We start from the raw sequence: 17,969 nt of genomic DNA, 5'->3' as shown, positions 1-17,969 counted from the left end.
TGTGGACCATCAAAGACTCCTTCGTTGATCTTTGCTTCCGAAAGTTTTGGAAATTTCTCGAAGAGATACATAAAAGCGTTGCTTTCGTCTTGTGAATTTTTCATTGCTTTAATGAACTGTTTGACCAAACCAAGCTTAATATGCAAGGGTGGGAGGATGACTTTATTTGCAGGTATAAGACTTTCGTGTAAAACATTTTTATTACCTGGGGTCAAATTTTGTCGAAGTGGCCATTCTTTTCTCACATAGTGTTGATCTCGGGCACGGCTATCCCATTCACAAATGAAACATGGATATTTCGTGAAGCCACTTTGTTGACCCAACAAAATTGTTGTTATTTTCAAATCTCCAACCAACTGCCACCCGTGAGTATCATAATGCAATTTCTGTAGCAGTAAATCGAGATTACTATATTCCTCTTTCAAGACAATGGAATGACCAATTGGTATAGGGGCGTATATGTTACCGTTATGGAGTAAAACTGCTTTCAAGCTTCTCGTAGAAGAATCAATAAACAGACGCCAATCAATAGCTTCATACTCTACGTTTCCAAATTCATTTATCAGTCCTGCAACGTCGTTGCAATAAACTAAATCGCATTCTTTCGAAAAAAATTTTCTAAATTGTTGATCACGATTTCGGTAAAATGTGATGGAAGTACCAGGAGCCAGACAATTTTTTTCTTTCAATCTAGATGTTCATAGTTCCGAAAGTTCTTTTGAAAGTCCCGTGTCTCGAACTAAATCACTCAGCTCTTCTTGATTAAACCCATTAAATGTCTGGTCTTGCTCATCATCTTCTGTATCTTCCATTTTATCAGTGCAACCTCTTCTACTTGAACCCTCTCCCATTGATTCTTCTGTTTGCATTTCTAAAATCTCAGGTTCTTCAGCATCCAAGGTGGCGAGAACAGGAAGAGTTACAGACGTAACGAATGGATAACGTAATTGGGATACATTTTTACGATTATATCCACGTGTATCAGTCAAACAGAAGTAACAGTCTGTATTATGATCTGTCGGATTACGCCAAATTATTGGCGAGATGTATTGCGATATTTTCTGGTGCAGTTGTATCTTACATTTTAAACATATAGTTTTTGGAGTCCAACAGTTGTTTATTTGTTCATTGATTAAAGGGAAAACTATTTTATAATTTTCTAGCAGTTTATCAGTAAAAGATTCTCTTTGAGTTTTAAAACAAAATTTACCACAAACAACACAAAAGTTGTCAATACGCTCTTTGCATGGTGCCAATTCTATTCTTGTAGCAGTAGATCCTACACAGGCCAAGTTATCCACCAGTGTAGAACTGGAACTGCGGTCGCATGATGACGACGATTGCGGGCCCGCTTGCTCACCCCGACCAACCGCCGATACTGGGCATCCGAAACCCTGCATCGTACTCTTTTGTGTGCCGACCATGACGGCATAATGCCTTCACCCCAGGGCTTTGCCGGAAAACAAAAAAGACAAAAAAAACCGTTACCCGCCGCCACCACGAGGAGGTGCCCTGGGTTTCGGCACACGAATACAATGTCCTCGCCACCTTGGATGCTAAAGAACCTGAGATTTCGATCAGTAGAAATGTGTCCGATGTAGGTGCTGAGAATATAGAAATGCAAACAGAAGAATCAACGAGAGAGGGGCCAAGTAGAAGAGGTTGCACTGATGGAATGGAAGATATAGAAGATGATGAGCAAGACCAGACATTTCATGGGTTTAATCATTCTTAGTTCGAGACACAGGACTTTCAAAAGAACTTTCGGAACTATGAACATCTAGATTGAAAGAAAAAAATTGTCTGGCTCCTGGTACTTCCATCACATTTTACCGAAATCGTGATCAACAATTTAGAAAATTTTTTTCGAAAGAATGCGATTTAGTTTATTGCAACGACGTTGCAGGACTGATAAATGAATTTGGAAACGTAGAGTATGAAGCTATTGATTGGCGTCTGTTTATTGATTCTTCTACGAGAAGCTTGAAAGCAGTTTTACTCCATAACGTTAACATATACGCCCCTATACCAATTGGTCATTCCATTGTCTTGAAAGAGGAATATAGTAATCTCGATTTACTGCTACAGAAATTGCATTATGATACTCACGGGTGGCAGTTGGTTGGAGATTTGAAAATAACAACAATTTTGTTGGGTCAACAAAGTGGCTTCACGAAATATCCATGTTTCATTTGTGAATGGGATAGCCGTGCCCGAGATCAACACTATGTGAGAAAAGAATGGCCACTTCGACAAAATTTGACCCCAGGTAATAAAAATGTTTTACACGAAAGTCTTATACCTGCAAATAAAGTCATCCTCCCACCCTTGCATATTAAGCTTGGTTTGGTCAAACAGTTCATTAAAGCAATGAAAAATTCACAAGACGAAAGCAACGCTTTTATGTATCTCTTCGAGAAATTTCCAAAACTTTCGGAAGCAAAGATCAACGAAGGAGTCTTTGATGGTCCACAAATAAGAGAACTATTACGAGATGAAGAATTTGAAAGAAGAATGACGATAAAGGAACGCAACGCGTGGCAAAGCTTTAGAGAAGTTCAGCATAAATTTTTAGGAAATAATAAAGACGACGATTACGAAGATATAGTAAATGAGATGTTGGGTAATTACAAAATAATGGGTTGCTTGATGAATTTGAAAATTCATTTTCTTCATTCTCATCTTGATTACTTTCCTGAAAATTTAGGAGACTTTAGCGAGGAGCAAGGAGAGAGATTCCACCAAGACTTCAAAGACATCGAAAGAAGATATCAAGGCTATTGGGATGTGAACATGATGTCAGACTATTGTTGGTCTCTTAAAAGAGACACTACTACTCCACACAAAAGAAAAGCGCTCCGCAGATCATTTGCTAATAAAAGAACGCGTCATTCGTAAATCTTTTTGATCGACATCACTATCTGAAATCAAGTCTATATATCAAGCTAGGTGAATTTTAATTGCTGGAATCGATTGGCAATATCCGCGCGAGAAAACCATAAAGAGAGCTAACACAACCATGAACTAAGTTCTCACCGTAACTCATATTTGAATTTGAGACCGAGGATCCTCAGATTTTGATTTAGCGCGTCGAAATACCTAAAGATACGTGACCAAATTATAGTTAAAAATCTGTAGTGTAATGATGTATATGGAATACATGAATTTTATCGATCGGTGAGTCATTTGACCCTCAGATGACCTTGGAGGGTCATGTTGGAAAAAATAGAAAATACATATTTGGACGTAAAATTTCCCGCTCTTTCCGAATCCGTGGTCAGATTTTATGTTTTTCCGTAGTAAATGCGTTTGACCTTCAAATGTCCTTGAACACGACGTGCTGGGGTTATGTGGACCTCGGATTTGGATTCAGCGCATCGAGAAACCTAAAGATACCTGACTCATTTGTACGCATGTCTTTAGTTGTGATGATGTATGTGGGAAATACGAATTTGATCTATCGGTGAGTCATTTGACCCTCAGATGACCTTGGAGGGTCATGTTGGAAAAAATAGAAAATACATATTTGGACGTAAAATTTCCCGCTCTTTCCGAATCCGTGGTCAGATTTTATGTTTTCCCGTAGTAAATGCGTTTGACCTTCAAATGTCCTTGAACACGACGTGCTGGGGTTATGTGGACCTCGGATTTGGAATCAGCGCGTCGAAATACATATAGGGTATCAATTTTGCCGAAGGACTTTTTCCGGTTCCCATTTGTGGTCCTGTGTAATTTATTTAAACAAATAATAGTATATGAATCGGAAACGTTAATTCTGTACATAATAACAACATTGTTATAATCTGTTAGTCTTAATTAACCTATTTAATATTTACATTATAAAATTTTGCAAAAATACGAAAATTGATTATTATTCAAATGTTTTTAACTAATTTAAGTAGTTCTTTCTCAGAATTACTTGTATAAAAGATAAACTATTGCTATATGTAAAATTTTCTTATTATTTTATTATAAATATTGCGCTATTGCATTAAATAACTTCATTAGTTAATAACTTTTAACTCTACTTTTGGCGATAAGTGTAAATTATACTTATACAATCCATATCTACTTCTGTATTTTTTACAAGATTTAGATATTAGTTAGTACTGTCTATTCTATTGTAAACAAGAAAAAATGATTTTGCACACTTGCGTAAACAGCTGAAGAGGACTGTCCTGTGGAAATAGGTGGGAAAATCTGTATATAAATACGCTTAGTTCTTTTGTCGGGTTTTTCTATTTACTTTCGACTTTGTATACAGGTTAAGCCTACTTTATTCGCGCCGTATACAAATGCTACTGTTATGAAAAATGCTTAGTTCTTTTGTCGGGTCTTTCTATTTACTTTTAACTTTGTAAACAGGTTAAGCCTACTTTATAGAGAAGTAAACAAAACGTGTCGATATGCTAATTCGATCGTGAGGTCACTACTTAAGAGTAAAGATCTTTTTTTTTTATTTTAACTACTGTTTACTCTATCACCCAATATGCTTTGATAGAAAGAAAACATTCAAAGCAATTTCAGATTCCTTTAATATTTCTTTGATTGCGAAATTTCAAAATATTCTGAACAACATGAAAAAGAGATTTAACCATCAATAAGTGAAAAAATAACCTTTATAAACTTATTTTCTATATTAATCTAAATAAACTAAAATATGAAAATCATACATTCGGATCCCTGTTTGGGCGCCAATTTTTTTTTTTTTTTTTTTGACCTGTTAATGTCGAACTGATCGGAGTTCGGAATCTTACGTGAATCGCATAATAAAAAATACGAATAAGGATATTTTCGAGAATAGCTTCCGTTTCACTAGTGAAGAGCCTTGTCATTTTGTTGCGAGAATACTATTCTCTAAACAAGTTTTTTATAGTGATGTAATTTTCGAAAAAGAGCTCGTTCATTCAATTGATTAGAATAGAATAGCGGAGCTTCAATTTCTTTTCAGCTTTGAGTCTGCCCACAAAGATGATTTAGGATTTCTCGTGTCTTCTCTCATTTAGCGACAAGGTACCAAATCAAACTCACTTGCTCTTATATATCTAATTTCAAGTAGGCATATTTTATTATATTTATGGCAACAAAACATATGCTTAATCGGATTAATGTGAATAGGCATGTCAGTAAATAAGCCACATCCTTGAATGTATCTCTGCCTCTTTCAATCCTTGTTGGTCATTTATATATCTATATATATTATAATATATATTATTTGTATATGTTACAATATATAAAACGAATAGATGTTTGGAAGTGCCTATTGATACCCTACGCTAAATACTTCTCTTCAACGTATAGTTTAAAATAAAGTAAGTAGTGCGTGTATTGAAAAATGAAAACAACATCAAATGATACGCGAAATATTCTGTGTTGTAGTAGCTTTCTAATTATTATTCAATTAATTATTGTGATATTAAATTAATATTGTTAATATACTATAAACTAGTTATGGTATTAGAACAATAAATATAGTGATATAGTTCGTTGTAGAAAATAATTATGAATTTTACCTATTAGACTGATATTTGCATTTGATTCGCGACTCATGACAATAATTTTATTTAAAAAATTATAATTCTAACTAATTAAGCAATTTGATAAGAAAAGTTTATGAAAATATCAATAGCTCGTATTTTCTAAAGCTTTTCAGAATAAAAAAAGTTAGAAGAAAAATTATTTGAAGGTGTACCTACAATAAATGAAAAAAATTGTTGAAAGTTAAATTTTTTTAATTTTAGGGATTTCGTCATTTACATTGGATTTATTATTAATTAAAACTTGTTCTTTATTATTATTTTTGAATAAATTAATACTTTTATCGGATGTCGAGTATCCTTATGTATTTATTATTGACCTCTTTACTTCATTGAAGAATCAGTGTTGAATAAGAAGCTGAATAAATAAAATAACGCAGTATAGTATCCAAGTAATGAATTCACGAAAGAGTCAACGGACTAGGTATACACTGAAATTACTGATTAATTATCGTTGGATAATTAAAATACAAGTCTTGATTACTAGGGTCTAGACGTTGCATTTCAATACGTATTTGATTCTATAAAAGTGAATCAATTACCCTTTTCTTAACCATTTTATTTAATTACAATGTTTTTTGTTAATTTTTTATGTTAAAATAGGTTTAACTTTACCTATAGTAAATTTCTTTCCTAATAAATTTGATTTCATTATAATTTAAAGACATCAAAGGAGCATGGTTAAAAAAACTAATTTTTCTTTTTTGTAAAGCTGCTATATCAGAGTTTGTTAAATAACCCAATATTATTCATTTCAAAGTTCTGTGAAGTAAACATCATTTTTTTCTATATCCATAAATTAAAAAACATCATGCCTTCAAAATCTTTATCAATTTGCGAACTATAGTCAGTGTAATGAATGTAAAATCTTCTGGTACACGTGACAGTTAAAGCAAATCACCAAACACAATATGTATTTTACCAAACCACTTGTCTTCTTATTCTGATGTACAAACAATTTCTGCAATGCGTAAATAAATATTCATAAGGGTTATATTTGATATCAAAGAAATTTCACTAATGATAACATAATCAACGTCCTTTAAGGGTCTAGCCGGATAAGATGGTCAAAATATTCTATAAGCCCCCCACAAAAGTATATAGGTCATTATTTATCATTAGCACCATTACATCATGAGAAGTAGAATTACCTATACGTTACACTTGTAAATCAAAAGTTGGAAATTGGGTCATCGATTTATACTTGTATAATGGCACGGACGATGACAGTATAATTTATCTTTTCGAAGTTTTTTTTCATGTAATATACGATGCTGCTATCCATTTGGCCATATAACTTACTGATAAATTGCTAAAAGCGAAAAACCACTGAAAATCTAGTTTTTTAATTTTAGCACACTGCTTACATCACGGTATGGTTGAAGGCTGCAAAAGTTTGACTAAAATGTATCCAAAATCTGCTAAAGCAGAAAGTTCCTATGTTGTTAAGACATCAAAAATCAGTTTAATTTAAAATCCTAGCTGCTCCCTTTTGCCAGTTACGAGCATTCTTAGATTTTTACATAACAACCTGTACTAAGAGGCTTTTATAGTCGCATATTATTATAATTCATGTCGGATATTTAATCTGAGTTTGAGTGTAAAGCTGCAACATTTGATACGAAAAAATAGTTTCAAATAAAAAAAACAAATTAACGTTCACAGAATGATACCACTATATCAAATTCACCATTTTCTCAAATTGAATAAATGCTTAAATAAAAAAACTTAATGGTGATAAAAAATTTGAGTACTTGTGACATATAGACTTATAGTAGATAACTTAATGAGTTTTACTGTCGCTAGGTAGAGTGTGTGAAAAAATGCAACTTGTATTAAGAATAGAAGACCTTGAGATATACATAAATGCATGGATTAAGCATAATCGTACTTTGAAAATTAAAAAAATTCACAACTGAGCGGAGATTCATAATTCAGCAAATTCTTTCTAATTTTGTAATCATTATTATTACAAATATTTTATTTTTAATATGAGTCACGGTGATACATATTCTCATAATGCGAACAGAAAAAAGATATACGGTCCTTGTGGTAGAAAAATTGTTTTTGATAAAGTTAAATCAGAAAAGGTTCTGATAAATGTTAAAATGTTAAATCTCATAAAAAAGTACGTGTCGGAAGATTTTAATTTCAATAATGAAAAATATCCTTTAAGTATCCGTAAGTCATGCTATCTAACACTTCTTGATTTTGAAGAAGAAATTTACAACAGGCAAATACAAATTATGTTTGATTATAACAATATAGTATTACCAACAGAGATACGTTCTACAGGAGACACATGCAAATGTATTATATGCTTCTTTTGGAGACGTAAATGTAAAAATAGGTCAAGGAAATTTCAGAGAATTGCGAGCTAACATAGATGTTTCAGGTCAATGTATAAATGTTATGGAAAAAAAGAAGTTGCAAATCGATTAGAAAACAATAAAAGGAATTCAAATATTATTAAGCTTTGTAATAACTGTTTTCAACAAATAGGAAAAAGTATAAGTCATGACTGTAAGAGCGCTAAAGAAAATTTATTAAAACTAGTTGAGCAGCTTCCTGATAAAAATAAAGAATAAGTTGTCAGTTCCATTATAAAAAGTAAATGTGATTCCGTTACTGAAATGAATGAAAAGATTCAAACTCTAACTTTAGCGATGGGTGGTCTTAAAGTAAAATTGATTGTTCATGATAGTATTAGAAAATCATTATCCTTTAGTGAAGAAAATTTGGATAATTTTCGAGTTAAATTAGGAGCATCACATAATCAAATGAGAAAAATTACAAACTTTTTATGGCGTAATGTAGGTATAAAATCAGTCCCTAAAAATTATAATCAGCATATGTCGCAGAAATTGAAAGCATTGAAAGATATTTATAGAGTAGGTACGTATGAATTTGATTGCGAAAATACATCACAGAAACAACAACAACCTCTTATCGATGCTGATGCTAAAGTGTTACTTGATTCAGTTATAGAAAAAAGAAATGTAGAAGGGAATTGTACTATCAATGGGAGACGGAGGTCAGGGGTTTTTTAAGATTAGCTTAACAATTTTTTCTGAAAATTACTCTCCAAAGTCAAATCTCGAAGATACCGTAAATAATGAGCTCAACTTAAATGATTTAGATGAATATGAAAATAGATTGCTATATTCTAAAGAAGGAAGTATTGGTAAAAAAGGTAAGGTAAGTAGTGTTGATAAATTGATATCATTATGTGTTCCTCAAATCAAAGAATCCTATGATAATTTTAAACTTTTAGTTGATGTAGCAAAACTGAATAATATTTCATTTAAATTTGTAGCAGATTTTAAACTCTTGTTAATAATTAATGGACAACAGACTGCTACTACCTCCACATATCCCTGCCAATATTGTTTTATTTCGTTAAATGCTTTGAGAGGTAAATCCATTCCAGAAAATTGTATTGATTCTACTGAATCGGCGAGTGCAATGGATACTTCAGAAATAGAAAATTGTAGGCGATTAAAAACTTATGGAGATTTGCGAGATGATTTTCAAAAATATTGTGATAAAGGTAAAGATAATAAAGTAGAGAATGTCATAGTACAATTAATCTTCCTATTTTTACAGAAGAAGATGATGTTTTACAAAAATGTGTTATACCTGAGCTTCACGTTTTACAGGGATTTGTGAACCACTTGTTCTGGCGAGGAATAGTTGTTCTTTTAGGAATAGAAAAAGCTTTATTATGGCCGGAAAAGCTGAATCTTATTTCAAAAAACTATCACGGAGACGCCTTTGAAAGAAATCCGCGTAGAACGCTATTACACGTATATAGAATATCCGTGTAGAAGCAGACAAACTAGAAGATTCAGAAATATATGAAAAAGTTGGTATTTTCAAAATTATACCATTTGTCAACGCTTATAAAGCTATGAATAAATTAGTTGATTGTTGTTTTACCTCTGGAAAAGTTGGGTTCTCACCTGAAACTTATATCAATGAATTAGATAAGGCTCTAAAGAGTATTGATGATCTTTCTGAAACATTAAAGATTCATATAATCCTTGATCACATAAAGGAGAGTTTAAAAAACATAGAAAACAATAATGGATTAGGGTATTGGTCAGAGCAAAGTGGAGAATCCATACATCGTGATTTTTTGAAATTCTGGGCAAGATACAAGGTATCAAGTATACATCACGTATCATATTCACCACACCTATTGAAAGCAGTAATAGAATTTTCTTCGCTACATTTATAATTTTAAATTATTTTTACTTGCAGCTAGTTAATGTTCCTAAATAAGATTGTCATTATATATTGTTTAATTAATGTTTTATTTTTAAAAAATACGTAAGAATGTAACGGGTGATTTCGGTCGGGGAGTCGACAAGTCTCACCTGTTAAAGAAAGGATGCTCCCAGCGTTGCGAGGCTGACCGCCGCTTCGATCCGCTCGTTGGAACAGCCTTGATCCTCCGAGCTTTTGCCCCAGACCCCGTGGAAACCCACACGTGGGAGGCACGTGCGGCGATCCGGGTTGCCCAGTGACTCAAGGTCGGGCAGGTTCTGTCGTGGGCGTTAGGAGAGGAAAACCAAAAGGGATTCGGAAGAAGAACTCTTAGCTAGTTATCGGGAGAATTGAAGTCTTTATTCACGTCCGTCGCTTCAATCTTATAACGGTGACGCTGTGGCCGAGAGATTTTGTCGGGTATCTCGCGCTCGCGACGAGAGAGAGAAAGAAACGCACTATCTAACTTCGCTTTCCGGTCGCACGCATTCGCATTTAAAGTCGGGGACTTACGCTGCGGGGACGAGTCACTGCTGATCAGGTAGCCTCGGCGGTGTGCACAGGTCGCGTTGGCCTCTGACCCTTCCTGGTGACAGACCTCTCAGTCGGGGTTTCCACTGCCCGAGTCTGCAGTTGCCCGCGATCCTTGACTGTTGCCTCAGATCGCTCTGGGCAACTGAAAATAATAGGCAGCGAATGACCTTTCTCTGAGTGGCGATTGTCTAGCGATCTCTGGGCCGCTGGGTCTTCGTGTGCTATCGGCCGAGAAGCCCCTCGAATTTCTGACTCAATCACTTGTCACTTACGTTTTTCTTGCCCGCAGGTCCGGACTTGACTAGCTCTACGCATTCATCACTCCCTTGTCGCGCGCACGCCGGTCGGCGGCCACATCGCTCTCTTTCCCCTTCCCCTTATTCCTTGTGTCCCGCGATACGCGCGCCTGACTCGCGCTGGTCGGCGTCCTAATCTCTCTCCTCTCTCCCGCTTTTTCGCTCGTTCGTCTCCCGGGCGCTTCTCCTTCTCGGGTTTGTTTTTGCCGGCCGGCTTTTACGTAGCTCCACGCGATAGAGGCGCTTAGGTTTCACCTTTAACGAGTGACACTCGTTACAAGAAATATAAAAATAAATAAATAAATAAAAGATAAAAAAAAATCATAAAAAACAAAACTAAAAAAATGAAAATGGGACCATTCAGCCACTACGTTCTCGTCGTTGGTCCTGGGCTTGGCTAAAAGTGGTAACTACAAAGTACTAATGCAAAAATGAACAAAAAATTTATTTTTGAAGTATATCGAAAAAGCGATGAATTTTAAAAAAACACTTTATACAAAAAACTTGTCGACGCAAGTAGCGTGGCACACAGTTGATTGGTAAAAATCTATCTCGTAACTTGCGAAAGGGAGCAGCTAGGATTTTAAATTAAACTGATTTTTGTTGTCCAAACAACATAGGAACTTCCTGCTTTAGCAGATTTTGGATCCATTTTAGTCAAACTTTTGCACACCGTGACGTGACTCTACCTGGCAGAAGTCTGGAAAGACTGGCGGAATCAATAAGTTTTCTCTTTTGTAACATAATCAGCCAAGATAGTTGATACCTTAGAGACAACGTTTGATTTATGCCTTTAGTTTTCTTAAACAAATAAATTATAAAATAAATAAAATTATAGATATTATAAATTATAATTATTATAAATGGTAGATCGCATCTGTAAAATCGATTAAAACAAAAACATGATTTTAGATTATTGAATGCAATTGATATTGTACATGAAAAGTATTGCAACTATAAATTATTTTCGATCAAACTTTGAGTATCCGTTCGCGTCCAATAGACAATGATTTTTATAGCAGTCGAACGGGCATTCAATGTTTGATAGAAAAAAGTTTGATGTTGTAAAACTTTTCTTGCAGAATATGAATTATATTCAATAGTTTATAAAATAAAGTTTTTATTTTAAACGATTTTACGGGTAAGGTGTACCGTTTAATAATTTATTATTTCAAGAAATCGAAAGGCAAAATTCAAACGTTGTCCTCAAGGTGTTTGTCATCTTGGCTGATGTTGTCACAAGTAAGAAAGCCTAATAGACGCAAGTCACCTTGTATAGAGAATTTCCCTAGATCGGCGACATATAGCTGATGAGTGTATTAGCATATGCATGCATACACATGTACGCACGTGTTATCTGCGATGGCGTGAGCTCGTGCGTCGTCTTATTTTATATAATAATCTTTCGACGTGTTTGCTATTCACAATTATCTGGCGTATTTTTCAACATTTACAGACGGTGTACTTTAAGAGGTGATTTGCTCAAATTAAATTAATATTTTATTATTTCAATAATTTTAATATTACTGCTTATCTGTACAGTGTAGAGCTTAAAGTTTGACCGATGTTTTTCCAATCAATAACTGCTATTAAATTAATTATTCGTTCACATATTACACAATTGCTTCTACTAGCCATTTATAATTTTGATTTAATTTACTGTTCTTTGCAAAATATTGTCTGATGTTGTTATGCTACTAGTAATTTTATATCTCGATTGCTAAAATCACATGGATTGATATATAAATAATGTATAAATGAGTTATGTGAATTTATGATGGAAAATTTCCTAAAAAAATACTCTATTTAATGTATATTTGAAGAAGCTCTAGTAGAATGACCAAAATTGTAGCTTATAACTTACTTAAATTAATATGGACTTGCATTTTATCAAGTTTTTGACATTGAAAGCAATTTTATTTCTCGACTGTCAATAATATAACCTTTGTTCATAAGTTTGGTTGAAAAATATTTCATTAAATTTGTCTACATACATTCTTTTACATAACAAATCAATCTAACTTGTTTACTATAATAACTTTATTGTGTTACGGTCTCGTCTGATTTGTCTTTTCTCCCACTGCAAAATAGCAACCCGTCGTGCTCGAGAAAACTGAAGAAAAGCGGTACTTGAGCGAAGGCGCTCTTCTCATATACATGTAAATGTGTTAGAGTAATTCGGCGAAAACAAGACCATATAAGGAGCGTGACGTCACGAGCCTGAGAAAATTATTGCTTACAATGCAAAATCGACAATTGCAAAGTTTTTTTTGATGAACAAAAGCATTTTTCAGTCAATTTTTATGCGCTGATCTCAAATCTCAAGTTATTATAGTCATTAAATATGTGTTTGTTAGTTTAATTTAATTTACAAGTAAATAGTGATAGTAATTTTGCAAAAAATAAGTAGTTTAGTTTATTTATTTACAACTTATATGTTACATTACTTTACATCTCTTATATTACTATTTGTGTCTCGTATCCAGTTTGTGTAGTTGATTATGTATGTGTGTGCGTGCGTGTGTGTGTGTGTGTGCGTGTGCGTGTGTGTGTGTATATGTTGTGTAAATATGTGCCTTTGTAGGTGTGTCTGCAACTCTTGTGGCCTCGTCTTCTACGCCTGCCTGTTCCTCTTTTCTTCTCATTTTTCTTCTGATTACTCTTCTCTTCCTCTTTCTCTCTCCAAGATCTGCCTTTTCCTCTCTTCTGTTTTTCTCTTTCTTGCATATTTTCTTTTGCCTTTTCACCTTTGCCTTTCCTTTGCTTTTGCTCTCATTCTTGCTAATCATTTCCTCTATCTTTCTCGTTATTAAGGCATTGACACCTTTTTCTTGTTTCCTATTGCTCCCTCTGCCTTTCCTTTCCTCAACCTCACTTATTTTTCCTTAGTATCTTATAATTTGCCTTTTTCTTTCTCTTCTTCGAATCTTCTTTTTTCCCATTTTGCTCCGTCCTCCAATACTGCTTTCTCTCGCTTATGTAGTTGCTGTTACTTGTGTCTTGTGTGTGTGTGTATGCATGAGTATGTTTATGATTGCGCGTATGTTTGTGTTTTGTGTGTGTGTGTGTATGTGTGTGTGTGTCGATGTGTCTGCGAGTCTTGCTTCTCTGCCTTCTGTTTCCGTCTCTCCTTAGGGTCTTGTAGCTTCGTCTTCTTGCTTTTCTTTTTCTTTCTTCTCTTCATTTCTTCTTCTTTTCCATTTCAACTCCATCATCCACGCTATCTTTTCTTTGCGTCCTATTATTATTTTTTCCCATTCTTCCCCTTCCATTCTGCTTTTTTCACATTTTTCTACTATGTGCTTCCAATTTTCTTCCTCTTTCATACACATTCTGCATCTCTTATTTTCTTCTTTTTCCCAATACTTGCTTCCTCTCGTTTCATTACCTAGCCTAAACCTTTCCCTTATTTGCAGGCCTTTTATTCTTCCCTCTCCTTGAATTTCCTTTAACCTATACCTTTTCATTTCTTCTTTCAGCTCTTTCCACTCGTTTATGTATCTTCATTTTTCTAGCTTTTCTTCTAGTTCTTTTTCATCTTTTTTCTTCAGCTCATCTCTTATTTCTTCCCAAAACTCTTCCCTCATTTCATCTCCCTCTTCTCTCTCTGTAAATTTTACTTTTTTCCAGCCTTTTCTCTCTCTCCTCTTTCTTACCCTTTTTATCTTTTTCATTTCTTTCCCTTTTCTTTAGTTCTCTCCATGCTTCTTTTCTTATTGAGCCATCTATTTCTTCACTTATTTTGTTATCATACTTCATTGCACTTTCTAATGCTGTTTCTTTCATTTCTTGTCTTCCTGTTTCCCATCGTATTAGGTAACTTGGCGTGTTTCTATCTAATCCTAAAACCCAGTTTATGTATTTTAGTTGTAGTCTTTCTATTTCATCATATCTCTTCCATCCCCAGATTTCTGCTCCATACATAATCACGCTTTTCGCCAGAGCATCGAACAGGTTCATCCTTAGCTCCCAGTTTTCTCTAAATAGCTTTTCTCCTAGCCCCCATAACTTTCCGAGTCCCATATATATTTTCCCTTCTACCTTCTTTATCTGCTTTTTGTTTCCGTTATGTCTGCTTATCACATATCCTAAGTAGTTGTACTCTTTCACCATCTCTATCTTCTCATCTTCCCATTCGAATTCTTCTTCCTTCCCCCTTCCTCCTCCTCTCCAGCATTTCATCATCTTTGATTTTCCTACATTTAACTCTAATCCCCTTTCTTCCAGGTATCTTTTTAATTTTTTCAGCATTACTTTCATTCCACTTTCACTCTTTGCCATCATCACTATATCATCTGCGTATCCTAATGTCCATATTTTCTTCCTTCCTATCACTACCCCTCCTTCCTGCACCTGCTTGATCTTCCCTTCCAGGTCGGCGAAGGCAAGATTAAATAGCGTGGTGCTCAAAGGGCACCCTTGCCTTACGCCTTTGAAAGTCTCAAACTCCCCAATTATTTCTCCTCCAACTTTTACTTTACTCCCTGTTTTCTTGTATATTTCTTCTATTCTTTTCCTAATTTTTCTATTTATCCCTTTCTCTTTCATTGTTTCCCATATTTTCTTCCTCTTTATTTTATCAAAAGCGGCCTTCATGTCTGCAAGGAATACGAACAGTTTTCCTCCTTTGTCCCTTATTTCCTTCCCTATTATTGTTTTTAATATAAATATCGCGTCCATTGTTCCTCTTTTCTTCCTAAATCCCATCTGCGTATCACTTAGCGTTTCTTTAGCTTCTAGTTCTCTTTCCAGCTCTTTTCTCAGTATTTCCGCATATATTTTATATCCCGTGTCCATCAGCGTTATTCCTCTATAGTTTCCTACTTCTTCTTTCCTCCCTTTCGTATATATTGGTACTATTATTCCCCTTCTCCATTCTTCCGGATATACTTCTCCGTTCCATATTCCATTTAAGCATTTTGTCATATCTTTTATCAAGCCTTCCGTGCCTTCCACCCAAGCTTCATTTGCTATACCATCTTCTCCTGTCGCCTTTTTCTTTTTCATTTTTCTTATTACCTCTTTTACTTCTCTTTCTTTGATTTCTTCACCTTCCTCTCCTTCGCTGTCTTCGGTTTCTTCCCCTTTACTTTCTTCCTGTTCTTTCTCTCCCAGTTGTTCTTTGAAATGCTTTATCCATTCTTCTTTTCCTATATTTTCATCTAATCCAATTCTTTTCTTCCTATTGCTATTCACTTTATCCCAGAATTTTCTTCTCGTCTTATCTGTTCTTATTTCTTCTGCCAATCTTTTCCCTTCCTCTTCTTTTGCTTTTCTTATTTCCTCTCTGTATTCTCTCTTTACTTCTAAATATTTGCTTCTGTCTCCTTCCCCCTTTCTTACCTTATTTAACTCTGCCATCACCCTATTCCTTTTTGCCTTACATTCTTTTATCCACCAGCTTTTTTTTGATCCTTTTTTTTTCGTTATCTTCTTTTTTACAACTGCGTTCTTCACTCTATTTTTTATATCTTTCCATTTATCTGTTCCCTTTATTGCATCTATCCATCTCTGATACTCCCTTATACCTTTTTCACTCCAGTCGTCTATCATTCTTTCTTCCTCTTCTTTTCTTTCTTCCGCTATTTTGTCTCCCAATTCCACCTCTATTGGTAAGTGGTCCGACTTTACCCTCTCCTTTATTTGAACCTTTTTTATCGCCTCATCACCTTCCTCGTTACCTACTACATAGTCTATCGTTGACATTCCTCTCGCTCCTATATATGTTATTTCGCCTTCTTCATCTCCTTCTTTTCTCCCATTCGTTATCACTAAGCCCATTTCTCCTAGCCATTTTATCATTTCTTCTCCCTCTGCGTTTAACACTTTATCCTTGGCCTTAATTTCTTCTAGTTTTTCTTCTGTCTCCCATTCCCTTCCTTCGGTTCCTATTCTTGCGTTGAAGTCTCCTCCTATAATTATTGTTTTTCCTCTGTTCTCTTCTATCTCTTCGCTTAGGTATTCATAGTTTTCCTTCTTCTCATGTTGCATATACACCGATGCTATCATGTATTCCTTCCTTCCGATCTTTATCTTATCCTACTATTACCTCACTTGTCCTTTCTTTCTTCCATTCAACCTTATTCATCCCTTTCCTCTCTCTTACCGCCATTATTCCTCCCCCTATTTCTCTCCCTCTTCTTCCTTCTCTTCTTGAATCTCTCCACTCTATACTGTACCCTTTCAGTTGTTTCTCCACACCAGTTCTTGCCCCTTGCCTCTTCACCCAGGTTTCCGTTAGCCCTATTATGTCGAATTCCCTAACATATTCCCAGTCATCTTCCTCCATGCTCCTCACCCCCGCCACGTTCCAGAATAGTATTTTTACTGGCTTCCTCCCCCCTCTCTCCCTTCTCCTCTCTCTCTCTCCTTTATTCCTATTGCTTTCAAAACCCTTCCACCCCTTTTCCTACCATTTTTCCCTCTCTCTCGCTCCACCACCATTCTTCTTCCTCTGATTTCACCACGTTATGCCACATCTTTACCTCTTTACCTTTACTTCTTATTTCTTTCGCTTTCCTTCTTACTTCCTCTTTTATCCTTCTCTGCTTCCACGTCCAGTTCTGATCTATGTATATCTTTTTCTGTGCCAAATTCTTTTTCTTCTTCATAATTCCTTCTTTTTGTTCCCATGACGCGCATCTTATTTGCCACATGTTTTTTCTTCTTTCTCTCCGCTCATCTCTCTCCGTTGTTCCTCCTATTCTACTCAGATTCACTATCTCTCCTTTCATTTCTAGTACCTCCCTTAACCAGACCTCTGCCTCCCCCTTCTTTTCCCATCGTAACTCCCCCTCTAGGTCTGTCACTATTATATTGTTTATCCTACTTTCTCTATCCATTTTTTCTCTCATATGCTCTAGTTCTTCCTTATTGCCTACTTCTGTACCTCTTTGCTTCTTGTTTCCTCCTTCTATGCTTTCTTTTAGTTTCACGCATTCCTCTTCCAACTGGTCCATCTTCTCTCCCCATTTTTCCTGCAGTTGCTTTTCTCTACGTTCTGCTTTTTCTCTTTCTTCTTTCATCTCTTTCTTTCTTTCTTCTCTCTCTCTCTCTCTCTTGTTCTTTCCTAACTTTTCCTATTTCCTTCTCCCACCTTTCTTCTCTTCTTTTTCCCTCTGCCTCCATTCTTTCCATTTTTCCCATTATTTCTTTAAACATTTCTGTCCATTCTTTCCTTTCCTCCTCCCATACCTCTCTTAATTCCCTTATGTCTGTCCGTATCTTTTCCATTATTTCTTCTGCACCACTACTTTTTCCCCCTTCTCTTATCGTGTTGTCCAGTCCTTCTCCCCCCTCCCCGTCCATTTCGCTTCCCTCGCTCTCACTCTTG

General features: G+C 35.2%; 1 protein-coding gene across 1 annotated transcript in view; it reads right to left on the bottom strand.

The window, feature by feature from the left end:
* Positions 1 to 17,969, bottom strand: part of LOC131669562 (protein CREBRF homolog) — a 259,087-nt gene that overhangs the window by 50,218 nt on the left and 190,900 nt on the right. The window lies entirely within an intron of this gene.

This window comes from Phymastichus coffea, unplaced genomic scaffold, assembly GCF_024137745.1.
Source record: "Phymastichus coffea isolate CEN01 unplaced genomic scaffold, Cenicafe_Pcof_1.1 PCOF00008, whole genome shotgun sequence".
NCBI lineage: Eukaryota > Metazoa > Arthropoda > Insecta > Hymenoptera > Eulophidae > Phymastichus > Phymastichus coffea.
This window is presented reverse-complemented; position numbering and strand designations above follow the sequence as displayed.